Genomic DNA, 21,503 nt, shown 5'->3' on the forward strand with positions numbered 1-21,503 from the left:
TATTTAAAAAAAAAAAAAGAATCTGCCCCTGCTCCAACCTGTTGCTAAGGGAGCCTGTTCCAGGAATTGCTCCTTCCTATAGGGAGTTAGAAAGTTGTTAATTTATGTGTCCTGGCTGCTCCATGGGCCCTTCCCCCTTTCATCTGCTTCTCACCTTTTAACCATCCCACTGAGCATCTCCTGGGCCTAGTCACCTATGCAGGAAGAAGAGAGCAGGAGAACAAAGGAAGCCTAGGACATACAAAGAAGGCAGAAGCCTCACTCCTGGGGATACCAGCATACCAGCTATGGCCCCCTTCTCCCTCCTGGGAGAAGTCTCTGTAACCCCTTTTTAAATAAACCCTGCTTTATATGCTTGCCTCAGCGTGCTTCTCTAATGTTATACCTCAACATGTGACGAAGCAGAACTCGTCACCGGTAACTGGCGGTATCAACAGTATAGATTTGCTTGATCTGTGTCTGTACTCTACACATAAGGAATAATAAATAGGCATTCTTTGAGGTCTGCCTTATGTTTTCTGAGGTTTATCCATATTATTGCATGAATGTAAGTGATTTATTCTCATTTCTGTGTAGTAGTTTATTGTATCAACATGTCAAAATTTATTTAGTTTACTGTTTTTGAATATTTGGATAATATCCTTTTTCTAAAACAAATTACTATTACAAATAGTTCTGCTCTGATGTTTCTAGTACATACTATTTGGTGACTGCATGAACACTTTCTATTGTGTGTGCAATTAGAAATGAAATAACCAAGCAATGAGGTGTGCATACATTTGAGCTTTATTTGATACTGATGAACAGTTTACCAAAACAATTGTACCGATTCGCACTTCTGCCTGCAGTGAGAATTCATTTTGTTCCACATTCTCACTCTCTCCATTTGAAATTTATGTCTTTTTTTAAGCCATTGTAGTGAGTACACAGTGGTACTCTAGCTTTAATTTGCATTTTTGTGATGATAAGTGAAGATAGTAGTAACTTTTTATATGGTTGGCCTTATTTTACTTATTTATTTAGTCACTTGAATGTTCTCTTTGTGAGGTGTCTATTCAAGACTTTTGCCCATGGGGGAGGTGGAGGGGGGATTATCCTTTTCTAATTGATTTGTGAGAATTCTTTGTATGTTCTGTACATAAGTTCTTTGTTGGATGTAGGCATCAAAAATCTTTTCCCATTCTATGCTTTACATTTTTATCCTCTTCCTGGTGTTTTTTTAAAAAACAAAGTTCTTAAATATAATTTATCATTGTATGTTTCTTTTTCCAACTAGCAATTTTTTTATCCTTTTAAATAAGTCTTGGCCTACTCAAAAATTATGAAGATGTTATCCTATATGTTCTTCTACAAAATTATTATGTTCGTCTTTTACACTTACAACTGCTTTTCATCTGTATTTGATCTTTTGTTCAATGTGAAAGAGTAAAGTTACCATATTTTCTGTACAATTGATTAATCAGCATTCACTAAACAAACTATCCTTTTTCCATGTACTGCTTTAACTGCAAATCAGGTACTTATTGAGTTTATTTCTGGAATTTATTTTGTACTATTGGTAAGTTTTTCTATCTTTGTGACAGTTTCATACCATCTAAATTACTAAACATATAAAAGAGGACTTATCATCTGGTCATGTAAGTTGTCCATTCTTCTTCAAGATTTCCTAGGCTATTCTTGACCCTTTGAATTCACATATTAATTTTTGAATCAGCTTAATTTTTCCAAAAAAAAAAAAAAGATGCCAGGATTTTTATTGGGATTATACAAAGTCTGTAGATTGGTTTGGGGAGAAAATGTACCTTGCAATATTGAATTTCCAATCCATGAACATGATATATCCTTTCATTTGTTTAAATCATCTTTAATTTCTCTCAATAATATCTTTCATTAGATTCAGTCCTAGGAATTCTATGTTTATTGATGCTGTTATAACTGGAATATTTTATTTTAATTTTTTACTTGTTAGTGGCTGATAGAAATACCATGGATTTTTGTATATTGACCTTGTATCTGGCAACTTTACTAATTATACTTATTAATTCTAATAGTTTATTAATTCTCTAAAGCTGCTGTAACAAATTACCACAAACTTAATGACTTAAAACAACAGAAGTTTATTCTCTCATAATTCTAGAGGCCATTTTTGCTGGCTAAAAGCAAGTTGTCCTCGGGTCCACACTCCTTTCAGAGGCTATAAGAAGGGATCTCTCCCTCACCCCTTCCAGGTTCTGGTGATGCCAGCCTCTCTGGTGGCCACACCACTCCATTTCCAATCTCAGCCTCTATCTCCCCTTCTGTGGGTGTGTGATCAACCTCAGCCTCCCTCTTACAAGGACAATTGTAATGCCAGTTAGGGTTCCCCAGGTAATGGACAACCTCTCTATCACAAGGTCTCTAACTTAATCACACTGCAAGGACCCTTTTTCCAAGAAAGTAACATTCATAGGTTCTAGTGATTAGGACCTAGTATCTATGTGGCTTGGTTAGGGACACTTTTTTTCAGCCTACCAAAATTTGTGAAATTTTTTGGATTTCCCAACCATGACGTCTATGAAAAATTACAGTTTCATTTCTTTAACATAGCTTGTTTTTATTATCCTCTTTTTATGTACAGGTGCTCCTCAATTTATGATGGGGTTATATCCTGATATAACCTTAGCAGCCTTATCAGTCTTCAGACTGTCAGGAAAAGAAATGTGGTAGCCCTGAGTTAGGAGGAGTGTGTGCATCTTCAGGTGCAGGGAGGAGACACACCCTTGCCTACAAGTGTCCCTCCACTCTGAGACCTCCCTGAGCCAGCTCCATTTCTGGGGAATCCTTTCTTCCTTCTTCCCTTTCCTAGCCTGGCTTGGGCCTGCCTCTTCTGGACAGCTCAAGCCACCTCCAGAGAGAAGCTGCAAACCATGAATGGCAAATTTCAGTGATTCCACATGCAAGTCAAATGCTCTTATATTTGCATTTATATTTGCATTGCATGATATAAAAATGAACTGTAAAATCCATGGTAATAATTGAAAACCTTAATTTTTCTTAGGATGACATTAAATAACAAATGAAAAACACCGTGACAAGTTGAGAAAGAGACCACAGAAGAGAGGAAAAAGCTTTGTCTGTAACTGCACTTTTTTCCTGCTTTTTAACCTTGAGGCCTCACATTTTCATTTTGCACTGAGCCTAACAAATTATGTCACAGCTCCAGTTACAACTGCTCCTCGGCTAAACCAACACTGCAAGCCTGCAGCGGACCCCGAAACCAATGTCTAGGACCCAGCCTCATAGTAATGTGACTTTCTGAGAGTGCCCCATGGTGACTCACAGCTCAAGACTGTATATTTCTCACTTGTCTGAATGCAAAGTAAAAGTGGCTATTTTTATAGAACAAAAGCCAAGGGAAAATATGGAATTCAGCCCATCTGTATGCGCTGCTGCACCTGAGACACTCAGCACACATAATAAATCTGTCTTTGGAAACTTGCTCCTTTGCAGTTTTGACACAGATAAATGACAAGTATTAAATCTTCAGGGAAAAGAACCAGCTGCTGTGGTTGTTGAATTACTGAGACATAAGCCTCCAGGCCTGCTGATGTGAAATATCAGCCAGAGGCCTCCTAGAAAAAGGTACAGGTGAGCTGGGAGAATGTCAAAGGTGACCTCAGGATGTCTCTGTCTTTACCAACCCAGAGTAATTGAGGGTCATGTCTAATCTCACTGAATCTGAACTTTAGAAGTCAATACCACAAACCTGGATTTAGACCAGTAAGAGGACCTTTTTTGGGTCACATGTCACACTAAACCAGTGTTTCAGAACTTGAATAGTTATCTGTTGGAATTTGTCCTTATACAGAATGAGGTACCTGGTGAGAGAGCAAGGACTAACAATCAATGAATTTCTGCATTTTCAGCACAATAGTGTTGGTAAGTATCAGGACAATGTGGATAATTCTAGAAAAATAGAGCTAAACAGAGCTAGTGGATGATCCGCCCCTTCACCAGAGTAGAGCACTTTTTTTGGCCTCCTTGTTTTTGTATCTCTAGTGCCCCATATGTTGCCTGGCTAAGATACTCTTTAAAATAATTAAATTCAGTCCAACTTTTTCTTGAGATGGGGGAGACATGCCACGGAGAGTGTTGATGATATTCTCAAAATCACACAGCTGACTAATGGGAAATCTGGGGCCAAAATTAAGACCTTCTGATCCCAATGGGAACAGTTCCTATTATATCACACTTGGGAAGAAAATTGGTGTCATTCTCTTTGAAGGTTATACTTGATCCACACGGATGGAAAAGAATCTCGACAATAAGCTGCTTCCCAAAATGTCAGCATCCGTCAACTGCATACCAGAGGTGCTTCCCAGGGTGGATGTGAGGAATCGGGGTGTGCAAAACATGTTGTGGATGGTTTACTGTTAGCCTAGGCTCATCCATCCCAGTAAATGCACAACAAGGACCAATGCTTGAGATATCGAGAGCACAGACTTTGGAGACACACAGATATGAGCAAGTTACAAACCCTTTCTCCATTTTAGTTCCATAACCATAAAATTTAAATGGGGAGTGGGTGGGGGCAGTAGAGACTCCTACAGGAAATGGTCTAAGGACTATGCAAGATAATGCATGAAAATTAATGGGAAATAGTCTCTATTTTTAAAGGAGTTAATGCATAGCACAATCTCTGGTAATAGAGCCTGGCACAAGTGTTATCAGTGTTGTTACTAATTCTTTTCAAACCAGGCCAAGAACAACAGGAGCAAACCAGGAAAGAGACAAGGCCTTAGCTTTGTTTCTAGCACAAGGTTTGTGCTCAATATATACAAGTTATGAGGGAAGGCAATGCTATCCCTGGAGTTGTTACTTCCATCACTACTAGTACTAGGCCACCTGGGGTTCCTGTACCTCAGAGTCAAACAGCTCCATCTTAGGGTTCAGCAGGACTCTGCCCCTGGCAGCCTGGGCTGGCCCAGATAATAAGCCAGGTGTTATCCTCATTTCCTCACCATCCCAAATCTGGCAGGCTGGTTTCAAGGATCTGCAATCTGGGCTCTCTCAGGGCCCTCATTCAGAAGGGTCCAAGCTTAAAAAAGTCCCTGCTTAATTAAGTTTTCTGCTCTTATCCTCTTGAAATTCTTAATAATTTTTGAACAAGGGGCCCACATTTTCATTTTCTACTGAGCCCTGAAAATGACACAGCTAGTCCTGCTGCCTGGTATCTTGGGGCTCCCTGTGACTGGTGTCCAGAATCTACCTGGTTCCTGCTCCCTTCTTTAAGCCAGATCCCACTTTCTGTTCCCTGAGCATCATTTCTGACACATGTAGGCACAATCTAGAACTGCAGCCCTGGCAAAACTGGTGTCGTTTAAGCAGTTGGAACACAGGGATCTGTTCACCTGGAAGCTGGGGTTGCTAGAACCGTGCCTGCCTGTATTTCACCCACTTAGCATTTAAATGTGCTAGAATGCTGTGTACTATTTTTAACTTGCCCCATCTCATTAAATTCTTCCAATAGCTTGATAAGGTATTATTATTTTTCCTGTTTTATAGAGAAGGAGATTTCAAACATTTAATGAAATCTAATAACACATCAGAAGTCAAGCCAGAGGCCAGGCACAGTGGCATCCACCTGTAATCCCAGCAGCTCAGGAGGCTAAGGCAGGAGAATCACCAAGTTCAAGGCCAGTCTCAGCAACTTAGTGAAACCTGAAGCAACTTAGTGAGACTCTGTCTCAAAATTTTAGGGCTGGGGATGTGGTTTAGTAGTAAAGCACCCCTGAGCTAAATTCCCAACATCCCCCACAAAAAGCCAAACTAGGGTATGAAAGTGTGTCTTGATTTACAGCCTGACACTGCCTAGTCATGCCTGATGGTGCTTTTCTATGTCTGAATTCATTCCCTCCTACCAGCCCGCCTGCAGGAAACCTCTCATGCTCTGTGCCCCACCTTGACCTCCATCCTGTGCCATTTCTTGGGAGGCCCCACCCTCCCAGTGTTGACAGGAGATATTTTACCCCATAAGCAAACAGAAGGACTGTAGATTTCAATAAGCCACAGACTTGGTGTCTTAAAGTAAAAGAAATTCCTGTTTCTCTTGATTTTGGAATGCAGAAGTCTGAGGTCAGTATCGCCATGCTGAATTGGGGTTTGGGCAGGGCCTCGCGCTCCCCTGGAAGCTCTAGGGGAAGGTCTGTTCCTTGCCCCTTCCAGCTTTTCACGGCTGCCTGCACACCCTGGCCTGTGGCCTCATCTCTCCAGTCTTCAACACCAAGCATCTTTGAGTCTGCTCTGTTCCCACTGCCTTCTCTGTGTGTGGCAAGTCCCCCTCTGCCTCCTTCTGCCTTCTAGGGAAAGAGGTGATGGAGCTCAGGGCCCATCTGGAGAAGGATCTTCAACTTAATCACATCTGCAAAGACCCCTTTTCTTTGTGATCTAAGGTAACACAGATTCCAGGGACTCAGATGCGCATCTACTTCAGGAGTGGGAGGCATCTTCCAGCTTAGCAGAGTCTGCAGATTCACTAACAGTAGAGAGTTTTAAGCAGGAAAAGAAAGATTTCCTTGGCCCTGTCAGAAGCATTTCCCTTTAACCCCCAAGCACCACAGCCCTTCCAAGAGAGCCAGCTCCATCATCCTGAGGCAGAAAAAGGAAGAGGAGGTTTGGGTAGAAGGAGGCAGGGATCCCTGGGTGAGGTCCCCCAGGGCAAAAGGACACAAGGCAGAAGCGAAAGTCGAAAGTCAAGCTGCTGTCTCACTTGTAAGAAAACCATTGGCTGCTGGAACCCTTCTCTGGGTCCCTGGTGTTTTCAAATAGTGGCTGATGAACCTTCCTTGTCCCTGTCCCTTTGCTGCTATTACCTTTTTCATTCTTCTTCCTCGTTGGAAACTTTCCATTTCTGTTCCCCTTTGTGTGCCTCCCTTCTCCCTTACCCTTCCAGACTGGGAAAATCCCGTCCCACCTGGGAACCCACATTTAGCCATATTCAAAGGGGGAAAACAGAGCACCTGCTCCTTAAAAGAAGGGAGGAGAGAGTGACTAGAGAGCAGGAGCCCCTGGCCAGGCCACAGCCCCTTGAGGAGGTCTGGGTCAGCCCTGGAATCATTGAGGAGGACTCACCTGGGACTGCACCCGTGAGCAGGGCTGTGAACTCAGGATCGGGATGGCCCCTGCGAGGAGGGCTGAGGAGAGGTAAGGCTACTATGAAATGAACCATGCCGTGTGACGAATGTACCCACCCAGCAACAGGGCAGCGTGGCTGTGGCACGTGAGAGGCAAGGATTTAACCACCAGACCCTCCGTATCAGGAACCGGTACAGCCTCAAACCAGGAGTGGCCAGGGCGAGGTCTCCTCTAACCTTGTCTGTGGGTACTGCTCTGGACCTTTCCACCTACTTCACATTCCATTCTGAGAAGGAGAACCTGGTCTCCCACATCCTGTCACCAAAGTGGACGTACTTACTACTTACATTTTTATTTCTTTCAAATAGCTGCTACTGTCAGCTAAGCTTCTATTGTTCTAGCTAATCCTGACCCCAATTTGCTTCTGCCCTAGTCTGTGTAGGAGCCTTAGCTTTCCTCTCATTGGAAGGTAAGTCAGAATTAGCCAGTGTTGAACCTGAGACTAAGAAGTACTGTGTGTGTGTGTGTGTGTGTGTGTGTGTGTGAGAGAGAGAGAGAGAGAGAGAGAGAGAGAGAGAGAAATTTTGAGAGATTTGCCCATGCATTGTGGGAGCTGGCTAAAAGGTCTCAGGCTATCTCTGTGTCTGATGCCTGAGCTTGGAGTCTCTAGGGCAAGCATCAAGCATCAGGAAGAGAAGATCATGAACTGGCTGGAACCCCAGGGCCACAAACTGGGTCTCCATAGGACAGCCTGAAACTCGCCTCTCCTCTTATCTCTGTCTGGTGAAGGAAATCCTGGGCAGGCCAGGGCCCTTGTCACTGAGCTACACACTTACGCACCTGGCCCATCTGTGAGCGACTCTGCAGGTTACACCATGTGAGTGCTACCAGGTGGCCGCTGTCTCCCATCTGATCTCTAAAGTCTCAAGAGAATCTTCCTGTGGGCCACCCTAAGTGGGAACAGGTGGGAGGGGCATTGACAAGCCAAGCTGGCTCTCGGAAGGCAGGCTGTGCGTGGGGGACGCTGACCGGGTGTATTCTTGGGAATGAGGAAGGGAACTGGGCAGAGGGAAAAACCGGACTGAGACAGACCCGCGGGATCTGATACTGCATGGAGCTCTGGAGCCAGAGCAGCCTTCAGGGTTGTCTGGAGTCTGCCTCCAGGAAGAGCAAGCAGAGGGGTGAAAGGGCAGTTTGCATAAGAGCATTCAGCTTGGAACTGTCCCAGCCACCCCTCCTGGCAGCTGGAGGAATGAGCACCTGGGTCCCAAAGCAAGGATCCAGGTGGGCACCACAGCAACCAGAACAACTGCTTCACACCATGCCCTCACCTGTGAGGAGACCACAAAGCATCTGCTGCTCAACTTGCAGGTGGGACCACAAGACTTGGTATATGGGGTGGGAATTTTCTGTTCTTTGTTTCTTTTTTTGGTACTGGGGATTGTACCCAGGGGTGCTTAACCACTGAGCTACATCCCCAGCCCTTTTTATTTTTTATTTTTTTCATTTTGAGACAGTCTCACTAAGTTGCTTAGTGCCTCACTAAGTTGCTGAGGCTGGGTTCAAACTTGCAATCCTCTTGCCTCAGCCTCCTGAGTCTCTGGGATTTCAGGGGTTCCCAGCTATAATCCCCCTTTCTTGAGAGCTGTTGCTCAGTGGCTGCTCTCTGCCCCATATTCATCCTCCCTCAGGAGAACCTGTTCAGATATGTGAAATCCTAAGAAGCAGTAAGAATTTCCTACAGAGTGAGCTTAGAGAGCCAAGGCTGCCACCTCCCCTCCAGAGAGGCTGCGGAAGAGCCTCATTCCCTTTGCTCTCCTGGGTGTGGGCTCTGGCTGCCTCCTCTGACTCTTCTGCCTAGTGACAGTGCAGGATCTGCGAGTAGCAGAAAATCCAGTTGGTGGTTGGCATTCTGTCATTTCCCAGAGCCATCATGCCACCCCCTCACGCGTAGCTACACTTGAAAAACATCCTCAAAGTAAAATTATCCTTTGAATTTGAGAGTCACCAAGAAAAGTGTAGACAAATGCAGAAAATGAGTACGACCTTCCAGCAATTTCTTTATCCATGAATGGCTCCATCTAGTCACATAAGCCAGCATCAAAGGCGTGCCTGCAGCCCCCATATCACCAAACAGTGCCCATTACCTCTCAGTGTCCCTCCCAGGAGATCCTCCGTCACTGCCCACCCCACACTCCATACTGCTACCATCCCTCCTCCTCAGGGCCCCTGCAGTGGCCTCTATATTTGTCTCCTCGCATCCACTCCTGCCCCCTTCCAATCTGTTCACCACCCCATAAGCAGAAGGATCTTTTAAAAATACAATTCTGATCATGTGCTTCCTGTCCCTAAATTCCTTCAGTGCCTTCCCACCTATCGTGTTCAGAATAAACAGCCAGTGTTTGACGTGGTCCACCAGCCCTGACGAGGCCCCCAGGCTGCCCCTTTCTCACTGCCTTCTCCCTCCCCCCAGTTGTTGTCCCCACTGTCCCCCATGCAATGGTGTTGTGTGGTTTAGTGGCTCCCTGAGCAGACTTGTCAGGCTGACAGGCACGAACTCTCAGCTGTAGCACTTCTTCTTAAACTGTGTGGTCTTAGTCAATGTCCAAAAGCTCCTTGTGAAAATGGAGGCAATTATAGTCCCCGTGGCTATGGGAGTAAAGGGGACCATCACAGAGAGCACTTGACACCAGGCACCCTCTTTGTGCTCAGAAACGTCAGCTATGGCTGTCACCCTTCCTCAGGTCTCAGCCCAGCTCCTCCTTGGGGCCCCTCTCCCACCAGGGCAAGTGCCTCCCACGTGTTCCGTGCTCCGTGGCCTCCTGAACTTGCCTTTTGCAGCAGGCTGCAGTGTGGATTGGCCTGCCCTCTGCTCTGGACATCAGCCCTATAAGGGCAGAAGCTGCCTGTCTGCTGACTATCCTATCCCCAGATCCTAGCCCAGCTTCTCAAAATAAACATTCCCCTTTCTGGCAGAGTCAAGAGAGTGTGGGTAGAGGATATGGCACATGCTTTCTGTCACCACATATGGCAGTGAAAAATTGGGAGGCAAGAGAAGACATCTGAGACATGTCCTGGGGAGACCGCCTAGTGGCTGGTTCTTGTGAGCCCTGAGAGAGGCACTAGCACACCCAGGAATGCCCCTGCCCCATGCTGCACAGCTGCATCTGGGGCTTCCCCACCTGGCCTGTTGGCTTCAGCAGCCCTCCACACTCAGACTGCTCTTGGCAAACCTGGCCTGGCTACAGTGTCTTGTCGCTTAGATTTCCACAGCTTTGTTATGGAACATGTCCACCCACTGTGAACACTCCTCTGTGACTGAGCCAGATGGGACCACAGGGATGCCATGAGAACATGTCATATTACAAGTTGGGAGGACTGAATTCAAGTCCCAAGATTGCCATAATTCTTCCTGTGACCTCGCACCTCACTAGGACTCCATGATTCATTTTACTTATTTGTAGCATTGAGACAAATGACTTATTTCCTGCAAGCTGAGTAATAGGCTACCTCTACCTGTGTGACATCAGTTCTAGGAAACATGAGGTCCCTGTCAACACACACACCTGGTAGACAGACTCCCCCTCAAGCTGGGTGTTAGGCACAGAGACAGACAGCTCTATGGTGTCGGGAGAATCCGGGGCCAGGCTGGCATTGATGTCAGGCAGAGCCACACAGTGACTGATTGGGCAGTTGAGCTCCAAGCCTTGGAGAAGGCACTCATCTATAGACAGGAGAATGGAACAGGGTGCATGGCCCCTGATAGAGATAGAGCAGTCACTTTGTAACTCATTCTCTGCAAATCCCAGTTGTAATTGCTACATTTGGGTGTCTGGAAATACCCTAGATCCCTTTACTTAAGTGAGGTTTAGGCCAGTTCTATTCCTGTAACCAAAAGAGAGTACAGCCCAGCTCCCAAGCATGGCCTGAGTGAGCACCCAGAGCCGAGGGGATGACTCTCCAAAGCAAAAATGGGGCTCAGATGCATGGGAGACATCTGTAGGTGGCTGGCCTGGGACTGTGGCACTGGATACCAGCCACCAGAGATACCCTGGGCTCTGAGCTGCACCACAGAGCCCAGCCCAGGTGAAAAGTCATCAGAAGTATCAACCTGAAAATCGAAGGCCCTGGAGAGGATGACAAGGCGATTCCTTAATAATTATCCAAAGACTTTTTAATCTTCTTAAATATGGCTTCAGAAGAAAACTAACAGGGCATTCTACAGATGCCATTCCTATGAGCCAAAAGTCATGTATTTGGAACAGATGTTTGCACTACATAAAATACGTCATTTGGGGGGTCTCAGTTCTCTCTATCACCTCACTACCAAGCTCTGGCACGATCCAAGCAAGTTCCCGATAGAGATCAATGATAAAGGAACTTGCCTTGAGCTGAAAACTGGTTTAACTTAAAGCACTCTTATTATCCCATTTTACAGATGAGGAACAGAGACTTTGGAATCCAAGTTCACTCAGCTAATATGCGATAGTCTGAAGCAGTATGAAGTCCAGACAGCCTAGATCCAGGACCCTTGACTTCACCTTTAAGCTGATTTCATGCTCCACTGACTCACCTATGCAGGGTAGGCAGGGGTCTATATAATTTTCTGGGCCCAAGGGTCTAAAAGGGGATCTGGGGTCTATGGCTATAGCATATCAATGGAATTTGTGTAAATACTTGTGACTTTTCCACCCTTGATGAGGGTCTGAAAAATGATTTTCACAAGCATCTTAACTTTTCACAAGTGTTTGTTTGTTTGTTTGTTTGTGGATGTGGGCTCAGACAGTCAGGGAAACCTTAGTTATGATCTGTCAGGGTTTTCTTGCCTCCTGCGTTTTGGTTTTCCTATCATAAAACACAGATGGATGAGAGGCCTTTCACGTCTCCTCTCACATTCTCCACTTCCAGATGATTCTCACAGTTCATCTGAATTCTCCCCACAGAGGAGAAGCTTATTTAAGCTTCAGGTTACATAATTTAGCAGCTGGCACATGATAGGCCCTCAGTAAATGTCCCAGAGTAATTTAAGGGATGCCTCTGGCACTTAGAATTCTTCATCATGTCTGTGTCTAGCCCAATAATTTCCTAACATTCAGTGGGCTGTGGTAAAGACTGTGGTTTATGAAAAATATTTCAGGGATCAATCCTGACCAGGGGGCATGAAATCCCTGGAAGGAAGAGCCCAGAATGTCATCGATGCTGACAAAGAGACCGCAGAAAATAAAACCAGACCCAATCTCACTCATGAATATAAATGTGGAAATCCTAGACAAAATGCCAGCAAATTGAATTCAACAGTATATTAAAAGAATAATTTACCACAACCAAGTTGGGCTTACCAAAGAACACAAAGCTGTTTTAATATTAGTCAATCTGTTTATGAAACACATCAATGGATCAAATAAGAGACTCTATGTGATTATCTCAACAGGAGCAGGAAAATCATTTAAGAAGATTCAACATTGATTCCTACAGGGGTATTCTCTAAAATACTGGGAATAGATAGTCCAAGTAGACAGGTGTGGGTTGTTTTTTATTTTGTGTTATTTTTTGTTTTTAAAGATAAGGCACTTCACCTCTGAATGTCCTCCTTGTGTTTGGGAAATTGCTCCACTTCCTGAGTTTTGGTGGGAAAGATGGTGCTACCTTCCACAGTAAAAAAGGAGAAAATGCCAGATTCTCGCTGTTCTGGGCACTGGCCCCATCCTTGCAGCAACAGAGAGGCACTTGGCTCAAGTTCAGATGATGGAGTAAAGAAGCCAGGTAGCAGAGGATTGTTTCCTGGTGGCTCCAGTCTCCAAGGCCACAGTAATAGAAGCACAAGTGCTGCACCCAGGTGGCAGGGGTGGAGCATTAGTGGTTCAGGCTGTGGCATCTCTCATTCAAAGATGGCGGCAGCCATTTCACTCACAGTGTCATGATCTGGGCTGTGGCTCGAGCCACCCGGGCTCCCTTTGTTTTTGACTTTCTGGTGATTCTCTGAGATATCTAGAATCCTATTGATAAGTTTATTTTCTGCTTAAATCAGCCAGTCAGTATCTTCCACAGGCAGCTACGAAATTTTAAAGATACCAAAGTCTATCCCCTTAACATGACAAAGAATATGACTTATTTTTTAACCTGTGTTCAAAATAATTCTTAAGTAATAATTCCCATTGAAATAAGGAGCAAAACCCAAATTGTCTCTAATGCTAAAAATATTTTTTTTCCTGGTTTTTGTCGGGTCTATTTAGGTACAATTTGTATTTACTAAATGCTGCCCCCTTAAAAACCCTTTAATTTGATGAGTTTTGGCAAATATACGCAGACATTTAAGTACTATGATATTCAATATATATACTGTATTTCCATCACCCTAAGAAGTTCCTTCAAGCTCCTTTATACTTAACTCTCTGTCCTGCCCTGTCCTGAAACTCACTGAGCTAATTTCTGTCCTTATCATTTGGCTTCCTCCAGACTGTCATTTAAGTAAAATCATATAAAAGGCTTTTTTGCCCTGCTTCTTTCACTTAGTGCACTGATTCTGAGATTCATCCATGTTGTTGCATGGGTAGCATTCCATCCTATGAAACGCACCAAAATTTGTGTAACCATTCAGTGGTTGATGGATATTTGAGTTATTTTCAGTTCTTTAGTATTACAAATAAAGCTGCTGTAAACATTTGTACATGGGGTTTTGGATAAAATCACATTTGTATTTTTCTTGAGTAAATACCTAACAGTAGGCATGCTGAGTCACATTAAATAAATGATTCAATTTTTAAGGATCTACTATTGAATGACACAAAGAAAAGAACACCAACTCCAATTTTAAATCAAATTAAAGCAAGCTTGGATTGTGTACTCAAGAGCTGGACAGGACTGTCTCACCCAAAATCCCGGGCTAGAGATCAGCACCCTAGCTCTACAGGAAAAAGGTTTTATAGCACAAAAGTTGCAAAGGGGGGTGTCTTAAGAACTTACTGCTAACAGGGTTTTGACAAACATAATACAAAGGCAGATAGTAGGTTAATGATCTACATGGCTTAACATTTCAAGGTAGGGAATAAATTCAGATCCCAACATCAGAATTTATGAGGCACCGCTGAGATTTCAGAGAGGGTTGTTATCTGGTCAGGGAAAATCAGACATGGTGAGTTGAAGGCATGGGCAGATATTCCAGACAAGTTTAGAAATCTCAGTAATTTATAATAAAACAGAAATTAACTTTTCATGACTTTGTGATGAAATGGCTCCCAATCTAAAATGGAATCAGTCTGGGTTCATCACCACCAAATCTACACTATTTTGTATTCCCACCAACACTGTCTGGGAGTTGCAATCCTTTGGCATCTCTCCAGGACCATGATGATGAGTCTTTTCATTTTAGCTCTTAGTAGATGTACACTGGTATTTTGGTTTGATGATGTTAAGCATCTTTTCATGAGACTGTTTGCCACCAATATATCCTTTTTTGGTGAAGAATCTATCCAATTTGTTCACATATTTATTTATTTGGTTGCTCATCTTATTGAGTTGAAAGGATTCTATATTCTTGATATAAGTTATTGGTCATATTTTTGTTTTGAAAATATTTCTTTCCGATCTGTGACTTCTCTCTTTATTTTCTTCTGAGTGTCTTTCTAAAAGCAAATGTTTTTATTTTGATAAAGATCTTTTTTATCATTTTTTTTTTTGTTTTTCTGGTTCATGCTTTTTGTGTCCTGTTAAATTGTTGCCAAACCCAAAGACATAGGATTTTTTCTTTTGTGCTTTCTTCTAAAAGTTTTATAGTTTTAATTCATACATCTGAGTTAATCATTCATTTTGAGTTAAATTTTGTATATAGAGTGAGAAAATGGTCAATGATCATTTTTGCATGGGGTAATAAAAATCTTCCAGAATACTATTATTACTTAGCATTGTTCTGGTTGGCATTATGAGATCCAAAATGTAAGTAGGAGGTGCACTTACTAAGAAGGGGAGAAAGACCATCATTATTTACAGTCAGTATGATTTCATAACCAATAAACTCAAGAAGGTACATTAAAAATGCATTAAAAATTTTTGATGAAATGATTTGTTACAAATAAATATGCAAATATCAAATCTTTTCTAAGTAACAGTAATCATTTAAAGAATATATAGAATAGTAAAGAATACCATGAACATCACAGCAAATGGCCAAAAATGCCTATAAATAATCTTAAAAGAAAGTTCAGGGTTTATATAATGAAAATCAAAACATTTTATTTTTCTATTTAAAAATATATTATATTTGTTCTTTTTAGATATATATAACAGTAGAGTATATTTTGACATATTATACATACATGGAGTATAACTTACTCTAATTAGGATTCCATTCTTGGGTTGTACATGTATGGAGTTTCACTCATATATTTATATTTGAACGTAGGAAAATTATGTTCAATTCATTCTGTCATTCCTATTCCCATCCACCATCCCTTCTTTTCATTCCTCTTTGTCTAATCCAATGAACTTCTGTTTTTTCCTCCCTGCTCTTATTGTGTGTTAGCATCCACATATCAGAGAGAACATTCAGACTTTGGTTTTGGGAGATTGGATTATTTCATTTAGAATGAGAGTCTCCAGTTCCATCCATTTACCAGCAAATGCCATAATTTCATTCTTCTTTATGGGCTGAGTGATATTCCATTGTTTATATATACCACAATTCTTTATCCATTCATCTGTTGATGGGCACTTATGTTGGTTCTATAGCTTAGATATTGTGAATTGAGCTGCTATAAACACTGATGTGTCTGCATCACTGTAGTACAAAGTATTTTAAATACTTCGAGTATATACCGAGGACTGGAATATCCTGGTCAAATGGTGGTTCCATTCCAGGTTTTCTGAGGACTCTCCATACTGCTTTCCAGAGTGGTTGCACTAATTTGCAGTCCTACCAGCAATGCATGAGTCTACGCTTTTCCCTACATCCTGGCCACCATTTGTTGTTACTTGTATTCTTGATAATTACCATTCTGACTGGAGTGAGATGAAATCTCAGTATAGTTTTAACTTTAATTTCTCTAATTGCTAGAGATTTTGAACATTTTTTTATACATCTCTGACCATTTGTATTTCTTCTTCTGTGAAGTGCCTATTCATTTCCTTTGTCCATTTATTGGTTGGGTTATTTAGTTGTTTTGTTTTGGTTTTGGTTTTGGTTTTGGTGTTAAGTTTTTTTAGTTCTTGATATATCGTGGAGATTAATGCTCTATCTGAGGTGCAGGTGGCAAAGATTTTCTCCCATTCTGTAGGCTCTCTCTTCATGTTCTTGACTGTTTCCTTGGCTTTGAAGAAACGTTTTAGATTGATACCATCCCATTTATTCTATTACGGATATAAAAGGAGATAACTAAATATAGATATGTCAATCAGATGAAAAAGCTCAACAGAAAAAAAAGATGCTATTTTTTTTCCCAAATGAATTTATAACATTGGCGTTTGGGGGGAAATAAAAAAAAATCGTTATAAAATTCATCTGGAGAAGTTAATAAGAAAGAACAACTGAAAAGAAAATGCGTCAAAGAGCAGTGGAAGGACTTGCCATCCTAGAGAGTACGTTATTTTATAAAGATACCATAATTAAGATATTGTATTAAGGTCCCAAAACCAAATAGATGGATTGATACACTAGAATAGATACGCTGGTCTGAAGCAGAACCTGACATTGAAACATCAGATATGATAATGCCTGACGCATCACAATCAGTTGGGATTGGGGTTTACTGCAGGGCAATGAGAGTGGAGGTATTGGAGTGGTGCAAGAGAAAGATGCTGATGGGGAAGCTCTCTGAACTGCTCAGCCAGAGGTCCACAGACATCAGCAAATAGGAGCATCCTCAGGGAGCAGGAGCCAGGGCTGGTGGGCAGGAGTGCCTAGAAGTCAGGCTGACAAAGCTGAACATCCTGCCTCCTGCAAAGGAACAAGATACACGGAGCTCAGAGCCATGTCCATAGAGGAAGCAACCAAGGGTGTTTGGAAGTAAAAGGAAATATGTTGATAAGCGACACAGGAGGCAAGTGCCAAACCACACTTTTCCAACATTTAGGATTTTAGCTCTGGACACATCTACTAATATCCTAGCAGCCAAAGTAGGTTCACTATCAACTCCACAGAGGGTGGAAGAGGAGAGTGAGTATTTAACAAGCAATAATCTAAGGACTAAACGATCACATAGTACTCTAAGATATACTGATGGATTGAAAGGGAAGGAAAAGAATTAGGATGAGTTTTAGGGTTTGGACATGAGCAGCTGGTGAATGTTACTAACATAGGAAGGAGCAGAAAATCGAGTTTGCTGGATAACAGCAAAAGTTTTATTCTGGATTTCTTAAACATGAATATCTAAGAAGAGATGTCAAATTCACAGTTAGCTATGAGTCTGGGGCTCAAGAGAAAAGTCATGTCTAGAAACATAAACGTGATAATTGTCAGTTTACAGGAAAGTGCTTCATGCCCAGATCTGCTCGAGGCCTAGGAACTGTCCCAAGATAGAACTCGCAACACTTCCGTGTTTACACAAGAGGCCAGGGAGAAGGATTCGACAGGAGGACTGTAAAGGAGTGTATGTGATGTCACAAGGGCCAAGAGAAGAAAAAAATGCTGGGAGGGCGAAGGAGAGCCAACTTGAGTAAAACGTTGCTGGGAATTTGCCTAAGATGAGAACAAAGCTGGAGGCAGTTGGTAAGCTCGGCTAGCACTACGGAGGGAATCAGCCCCAGGAAGCTCTGTGCTAGGTGCTAGAGATAAAGAGGTGACTCAGATACATCTCTTGCCCTTTAGGAAACCACAGCCTGGTAAGGAAAGCAGACATGTGAATAAATCATTGCAATATAGTGTGATAAATCTTATAATAGAAAACATTTTCCTAAATGTGTTCCACCAAATACTATTCGAGGAAGATGTTAATCTGGTCTCAAAAACCAAAATGTTCCAAAACCAAATAAACTTGGGAAATGCAGCAGATTATAGCCTCATCTCAGAAGATTCTCAGGGTATGCTAATATTTTAAAGGTTCTTAGGTTCTAGAGTAAAGGAATCTGACATTGATGGTTAAACAAGACAATATATTTTAGTAGAAGAAAAGTTTATGTTGTATTGGGTCCATTAACATCCCTCAAATCAGAATGGTTTTCTTCTTAACTATACTTTGGGAAGCACTAACATTATATATTTATGAGTTGGGTACAAGATTTTTGCTTGGGGAAATCAGAAGCAGTCACCTGGTAGAACTGTTGAAGTCAGCAGCCTTTCTGGGCCTACAGCCTACTCCCTTCCAGAGTAGTAGTCCAAGATTTTCTGAATATGTCTTGAGTAATCCAATGTCCTGACATATCATTCATGGTCCACATGGTCAAGTTGATGTGGAATAACAACCCCTCTGATGCTTTTGGTGCTGCCTCCAGGTGGGAGACACAAGGAATGCAGTTGGCTCTCTGTATCCATTGGTTCCATTTCCCCAGATTTATGTAACAGTGGGTTGAAAATATTCAGGAAAAAAAAAATTGCACCTATACTGAACACATATAGACTATTTTCTTAGTGTTCCCCAAATAATAACATTATTATAACTACTTACATAGCGTTAACCTTGTATTAGGTCTCATAAGTAATCTAGAAAGTGCACAGGAAGATATGTGTAGGTTATATGCAAATATTATGCCATTTGATCATTCTTGTATTTTGGTACTCACAGGGTGTTAATGCAGGAATGTTCAGAGGTGAAATAATTGGATTGTGAGAGCTATAACCTAATCAGTCCATCCTAGTTTGAATGAACTGGGGAGTAACTGTAGGTAGATGGGACCTAGAGGTGAATGGGGGCATTCCTTGGAAGGGTACATCTTCTCTGTGGCCCCATTCCCTACTTCTCTCCCTCTGTCTCTCCTCCTTCCTCCTCCCTCTCATTCCTGGCTGCTATTAATGGAGCAGTGTTCCTCTGCACATCCTTCTGCCATGATATTCTGCCCCACATCAGGCCCAGAACAATGGACTCAGCCAACCATGAAAACCATGAACTAAACCTCTGGAACTGTGACCCAAAATAAACTTTCCCTCCTCTAAAGTTATTATTGCCAGGTGTTTTGGTCACAGCAATAAAAAGCTGACTGACACCCACGGAGTCCTGGAACTCATCTCCTGAGGATATTGGGGGATGAACGAACGAGGAAGCAAAGGGGACAGAAAAAGGGAGACTAAAGCTTTTCCCAAATCCAAGGAGGCAGCCTGATGAAGAAGACTGTGACGAGGCATTTTTGCGGTGATGTTTAGAATCTTTGTTAACATCCCTCAAAACAGAGGGAAGCGACGTGGCTGCTCTCTAAAGCCTTTTCATCACCAAAAAGTCTGGTTGGCAAAATCCATAAAAGTTGCAAGACTGTTTAGTGCTGAAGGCTACACAATGCTCTGCAAAATAAATCAAATAAAGATTAATACAACTGGAGAGCCCACAGGCCTGAAAGCAGACAGCTGAGACCCAGGGAGAAGTAGTTTGCTGGGTCTCCTCCCCAACCAGGCTGGAGCTGAGACCCAGGCCTGACGGCCTGCAGCACCCACTGCAGGGCTCTTGGTGTTCAGAGCTTAGGAAACTGACACGTTGTGCATTAGGGTCTTGTCTCCACGTTCAGGTCTTGGCCAGCACCCCCAAGAATGAAAGAAAAGCAAGACTAGATCCATAGAAGAAATAGCCACAAGTGCGAAGGAAATAAATAATGCCAAGAAGCAGCCTTCTTCTCTGGCAGGGAAACCCGTGAGCAGACTTGCTCTCACCAGGAGCTGAACCTGGATTTCCTGCCATGTGCCCTGGATGCTGTGGCCCAGCAGCAGGTGGGATGGGCACAACTGTCTCAGGACCCCAGGTGGCCCTGTGCTGGAGGACACAGTGGCTGTGTGCTGCATTCCTCAGGCAGCCACTCACATGGCACCGTGGAGAGTGGTTGAGAGGTCTGGCTTCTCATTAATTTGGCAATTTCCCCAGAGGTAGAAAAATTAGAGAAAATTAAATCACCAGCTGGCTCCTCAGCAGTTTCGGGTCTTCTTCAATTTTTCCCTGACAGCAAAGGCACTGGAGGCAGCAGAGACCCCATTAATAGTTTGTTGCACAAAAATGCATGCTGCTGAACAAAAACCGATTCATTTGTCCACAGCTCTGGGATTCTCCGATGCTTCCTGAAATAGCCTACCTCAGGCAAGGAGGAAGTGGCGAGAGAGTGAGGCAGAGGATTCTCACACCTCCTTGTGGGAGCAGAGGAGCCCCCACCTGGCAGAATGGGGCAGAACCTTGAGGAGCCTGCTAGGAGGTTGGGAGGCACAGGTCACAATTTTCAGGGGTCATGGCAAGCCCAGATATGGCTGGGGCATGTGCTAGAACCTAGGAGATGGACTGTGCCACAGCCATACCTGGGCTTGCCACAGACCCTGAAAAATGTGACCTGCGTCTGCCAACTTCCTGGCAGGCTCCTCAAGGTAGCTTTACTCTCAGGGTCGGGCAGGGAGATTGAGGGTGAGGAACCAGAGTTCAGCACAGAGAAACTGAGGCAGAAGGCCAGACTTATGAACGGAGACCACAGGGAAGGGCAGGGACAGGAAATAGTTTAAGTCTTAGGAATTTAACTGACTCTGGGGAAATTGTCAAGCAACCCCCTGTCCTGGAGACCATTATCGAGAATGAAGTCCAGGAAACCAGAACAATACCTGGGGAAATTGAAATATTAAGATCGCCAAGGCCTGGAATCCATCCTAAGGAACTGCTAATGAAGTAGCTCCCTGCAAACAGGGAGGTGCTAATCAAACCACCCCAGGCCCTTCCTGCCCAGATTACTCCTCCAGTCCATCGGTCTCCCACTTTTTGGCCTTCCCACCTGCATTCTATCACTGCAGGATAAAGGGAAACAAGGACAGGAATGTGAGAGGACTAAAAGAAGACCTTAGATATAAAAAAGGGAAGACCTCCCTCTTCCACGGATTCTGCCTTTCGGGTCTCCTTCTTCCTCCGGGAGGAAGTCTTTTCTGCTATCCTTTAATAAAGCTTCCAGTTTCCACTCTACACTTGCCTGCCTCGGCATGCTTCTCTGGTGTTACACTTCAGCATTTGGGGAAGCAAGGACTTATCACCCGAAAACAGTGGTAACAGAAGCACAGCTAGGCCCCACAAGGCTGGATGTGAGCATCTAGGTCTCTCAAAGGCCACATGGCTTCCCCAATTCTATCTCTGCCTCATTCTCTTGACCAACTTCCACTGCTTAAACGTACTGTCCGTGGCACCCATGGCAGCCCCGATCCTGGCTCTAGATCACTTCTAGTAAAAAAAAAAAAAGTCTACCATCAATGGCTACAGTGTGTGTGCATTTCACCTGACTTCTCAGAACCTGACTGA

The sequence above is a fragment of the Marmota monax genome, unplaced genomic scaffold, assembly GCF_021218885.2.
Source record: "Marmota monax isolate L192 unplaced genomic scaffold, Marmota_monax_Labrador192_F-V1.1 WCK01_AAM20220418_F8-fsc00061, whole genome shotgun sequence".
NCBI lineage: Eukaryota > Metazoa > Chordata > Mammalia > Rodentia > Sciuridae > Marmota > Marmota monax.